The following is a 5,651-nucleotide window of genomic DNA, read 5'->3' on the forward strand; positions in this document are numbered from 1 at the left end:
AGCAACATGGTGTGTGTGACAATTTCATTCAATACTGAATAACATTACTATATCCGACTAGATTTTATTGTACATAAGTCGTTCAAATATTGGGTTAAGCACGTTCCGTTCACAGTTGTCGTATTTACTAATAGTATTTATGTTATAAAGTACATCAAATGTGTACAATGAGAATCATTCGTATTCTAACTATTGTAGATACAATATTTTATAAGTTCCGACAAATAACTAGAACAATAATATCTTGTATGTTTTATATCTAAAATACGGATGGTGACAATTGGTGATAAAGGTGTGTATAAAATCAAAACACATCACAATAATTATACCATAAAGATCTGAAATTGAAACATATTGGTGATCCTTCAGAAGCAATGAAAACTACATAAAATTATATAAATTTGCAGACTCGATGTGATTGAGCCGGTTCATGAGAAAAGAAATGAAATGTTCCTAAAGCCCATAGCACAATAAAACATCTCCAAGGTGTTTAAAAGTTTCGATTTTGTAATATTATTTATTTTACATCTTATTTTAAAGGCACATTATGCCTCAGAAATCCATTACATGTATTAAATTCTTTAGAAATGATCAAATTGTGTTAAAAGAATACTGCTTAAATAATAGATTTAAAGCATGTTAGATATTTAACAGCTGAAGAAAATAGAGATGAATGTGCGTTTTTGTGTCGTAATGGTAGCACAATGTAAACAAAGTAGTATTTTGACTTCAAAACAAAATACTAAATCACTATAATTGCACCAATTGCCAACAAAGTAAAAGAAACAAAGAAAGTTGATTTTTACCGCAAATGACTAATTCTTTGGAAACTTTAGCAAAATACCAAAAATTTATAGATTTGTAAAATAAAAATGAGCCTTTCTGAGACATAACGGACCTTTAAATAAAAATTAATCGGTGCATTTCATTTTTTAAGTTTATTTTGTCTCTACATCTTATTTTAAAACTGTCGTGGTAAAATCGTACGTTGTTTACTTCATTGATTGGATAGCTGATAGACAGATAGATAGATATTTATTCAGGTTAAAACACACATACATGTATACATAAAACAACACTTTAGCATTTTATATAAAACTGATGACACAATTGTAATAAAATATTTCGGAAGTTTGTCAGACATAAATATCACAGACGGCTCATTAAATAATAAAATATTATAACTAAAAACAAAATCTAAAACTCTTTCTTTCCTATGACTAGATATCAATTTACTAGTTTAATAAAATGTAAGGACGTAAGTAGAAACATGTATAGAGTAGTGTGCAATAACCTCGGATTGCCCATGAAAGCCCGAAGGCTTATTTCCAATGGGGTTCTTATTAGTTAAAGTGTTAATTAATGCGATTTTAGTCAATTAAACAAAACCATAGTTGTAATAATTGTATAATCAATGTAAGTCATTGCCTTTTGTCTTATTTAAAATAGGGAAACACATTTGATAGATGAATAATATTCACAACATCGTTTTTCTTTCTTCAAAATTTTGCCAACATTGTACACGAATTTAGCATAGCTTTCTCAAAGTAATTTTATACACACAATGTAATATAAACTTTTGTTCTGAAGTTTATATCATGTTAAGTCTCGGTTAAGTTTTAGCTTTTTTAAAGTTTTTATTCAGCGAGAAGATGTGTCCCTATCCGCATGGAAATAGAATATCACACCTTGTTATGCCAGCACATCTTGTTGTGTCAGCATATTTAAGGATTCTCTCCTCGGAACGATTTATTGTTTCTATAAAAAGTATTTTAATTCTCTTAGATGACAACAACGGACAAATAAAAGTAGCAATTTGACTGAGGAAGCAAAATGTGAAGATCTGTTTGTGTGTAAATGATTCAATAATATTTCTATTTTCTCCTTTTTCATCAAGTAGATTTGATTATACAATCTTCATTCGGAATAATTTTATTTGTTAATGAACAGAAGGTTTCTTTTCAAAATTCCATTTTATTTAGTTCCATCCATTGCTTTCTCGTTTAGGGCACACGCAATTTTTTTTATTAACTGGGACCATACGCCGCTTTTCGCGTAAAATTAAAGGTTCCATGATAACCGCCGGCGGATGTTTGATAAAATTCAATATTTTCAATTTTGTCATTTTGGCGTTCCTATGGGGTTCAGTTTTTCTCTGTTTTAAAACAGAAGAAAATACTGAACAAATTCATTGAGTCAAATTGTTAAAAAAATACATAAAGCTATATAATTCTTGTCACGAAGTGAAACATTAACTTGTTCGTAAAAGTAAAACGTTTAATACAAAAAAAACGCACCATACCAGAACAGCAATGATTTTCATTTCAAAGGACCAAAAGTTGTTTATTAACTTGTTTAAATGTCCGGTACTGAATAAAGTAACAATATTGCCAAATGTAGAACATTTTCTAGTATAATTGGGAGATTGTAAAACGTATCTATGGCAACGTTTCATGTTATCACGCGACGTCGACTTATATCTTTATACGGTAATGTAATGTAAACAATGTCTGGATATCAACATACTTAGTATAAACTTACTTTGATCTTCGGAAAAGTCGTAAATAATTGTCTCCTTAATGATATTTATCATCATATTTAGATAGATTCACTCAACATACAAGATAAATTTTATAGCATTTTTTTTTTAATAAACCGTATCTCCTTCATTAAAACGTTACTTTAAATAGAGCTAGCAAATATGCCTTTAAAAACAATTCCATGCTTGAAATAATGAAACTCCAAATGTTTTGATTAAATGATATTTTCAAACAATTATTGGCATATAAGTATTATCAGAATATTTTAAGATACTGCGTGTATTTCTGTCTCCGCTCTTCCTATTTATTCGCCATTACTTTCTGCAGTATTTAAAATGATATTCCGTTACAATGAAAATAAAACATATCTATTCTTATCAATACAAAAACATTAAAACAACTCATTATGGTGAACTTCATAACTTAATTTCAACCTCTTGAATTGCTTAAATTGACATTCCAGATTTCATTTTCTTTTGCACGGTCAATTCTCAACTTAGAGGGTATCTAGATGAACACTTTAACATTAGTCAGCCAACAGTATAAAGCATGTTACATTGTAAACATAACAGATGTGTGGGCTGGCCTGGCTCTATACTGGCTATAATTAGCGAACTAAGGCTAATAACTTTGGTTTTCAGCATGAATGAGTATGGCAAGGGCATGTATCGTTTACAATAAACTAGTTACTTCATCAAAATGTCTGGTTGAGCAAATAATGTGACAAAATTTGATTGCTGTTTCTAGACAATGTTCATATTTCTCTGGCTTTTTCAACCTCTTTTTAAGCTAAAGATGAACAGTTTAAAAAAATGATAATAACAAACGTGTTTTTGATATCGAATTTTCTATAATTTCTTACAGTGAAATGTATTTGAAACTGTTTAATGCAGAATAAAAATACAAATCCATAACTTGCCTTTAACTGACTCTATAGACGGCAAGTTAAAGTGCATGAACAATAAGTGCAACTTATGAATCAATAATGTCAACTGAGTTTTCTTGAGTAGGCAGATACTAGATGGTTTCATGACATTGTTGTTTTTGCTGTTCTCAGATTTTTAATTAGATTTAACACAGAAATGAATAAATCATTTTTTACGTTAAAAAGAAACAATGAAACCTGTTTCAAGAAAATGTCGTTATTGATGTTTTGAGAAGACCGAAAACATGTTTTAGCCATATCAATAGCATTTTGATTTTGATTTGATCATTTGCAAGTGAATGGAATTAAATTAATTAACTTGTTAAGGTTCGAACATGTTATATGTAATATTCTATAAATCAGCAATAGATATGTTGTTGACTGTTGTCATTCTGGGGGAACATTCTGAAACAAGAATGAATGAGTACAATTATTTCAAGTTATAAGAAATTATAGAGATTGACTGCTCAAAAATAAATGTTTATTATTTTATGCTTTTCAGTGGATTACTGATTTATCCGTGAAAAATATATTTGATAATTTCACAGTGAAAATTATCAAAATATAATTTCACACTTTTCAATGACGACACTACTTTTTTATGATTTTTCCCATGTGGTACCTCAATTTTATTTTTGCTAACAATTCTGACAATGTCAGGCTGTTTAAAGAAAACGCAAAGCTGAAATGGATAAATAACTTAAATGTCAAAAGTAATAAAAAGAAGAAAACTTACTTCTATTCATTCAAATTCCAATCACCAAATTTCATCTCTAAATTTTTTGTTTCATTTTTACAGTCTGACAAATACATGCCTTCCACATGCAAACTGCTCTTGATGACATTTGGGCACAGTAAAGTATCCTACGAGCAATAACTGCCGTATGCTTTATGGAAAATTGAAAAGCAATGACAGCTATTAGCTCGTAGAACAAGTAAACCACCCAGCGTTCCGAGCAAGTTCCAAGTTTTCCATTTTCATAGCTGCTTTTTTCATGTTTTCACATCTGTCAACACTTAATTTTTGTCTGTTTCAATCTTCAAATATATGTTTTCTTTCTTTTCAAAAGGTGTATGACTAACAAATCCAAATGATATCCCTCTGAATCAAACACAATTATTTTCCTCCCGTGAAATACACAACTTTAAAAAAATGGATGCCGCTTACATTTAACAAATATAAATACGCAGTTAGTAACAGAAATATGGATGGATGGTTGGAATTTTTCTCCTACAAGAATTGTTTGTTTTTATTATTAAAACAAGCGATCATTCATATTTGTTTAACAAAATAAATAATATCACTGTCATTTAACGTTGATTGTCGGACTTATTTTTCAACTCAAGACTTCTTGCTTTTAATGAGAAATTCCGACTAAATGGGGCTCTCAATGGGGAAAACAGATTTTAATATTTACGTTAATATTATGGAAATTTCGTTTTAACTTGTTTTTTTAGCATAAAATAAAAAGAAAATTTGTTTGTTTGTTGTGAGAATACTGTTTTTAAAGCCCACTCGATGAAATAAAATTTCATCTTACACACAAACAAACAAATATCCTCTATATCATAACTTTCATTATTATGGTTAATGTTTAAAAAGGAGAAATTTTCTCCATTTAAAGATCATATAGTTAACCGTTACATGTGAGATAGTTATACGCCGATTGTAACACATTTTAGTAGAATTTCGGCTCTAAAACCACCTATCCGACTATCTTGGATGGCTTACCAATTTCTTCCACATGTTACGGACTACTATGAATCAGTGGTTAGGGACAAATGACAATTAAATTTACTCTCTTTTGATTTTAAATCTTTAGAAACATTTGGATATAACGATCGTACAATGTGTACCTTTTCACATGTCAAATCTGGTGTAATACATGTATTACATTTATATAAACGTATGTATTGCTATAGCAAATTATTATTACTAAAATTTGTAATGAAGCATTTAAGTAAAAAATTAGTGAAAGGTACCTTTTGACATGTCTTAAGCTGGTGTAATGCAAGTGTCACATTTTATGAAAAGGTATTCGATTTCATAGCTAACGTGCGCTTTAATCATGAATACTGGCCCGATTAAAAGTATGCTATAAAGAGTTTAATGAAATGAGAATTTAATTTCTTATATACAAAGAATAGTTTCATATTGCTAAGTTCATGTAGAAAGATTCCATGAC

Source organism: Ruditapes philippinarum, unplaced genomic scaffold, assembly GCF_026571515.1.
Source record: "Ruditapes philippinarum isolate M1 unplaced genomic scaffold, ASM2657151v2 ctg7667_1_1_1_1, whole genome shotgun sequence".
In the NCBI taxonomy this organism is placed as follows: domain Eukaryota; kingdom Metazoa; phylum Mollusca; class Bivalvia; order Venerida; family Veneridae; genus Ruditapes; species Ruditapes philippinarum.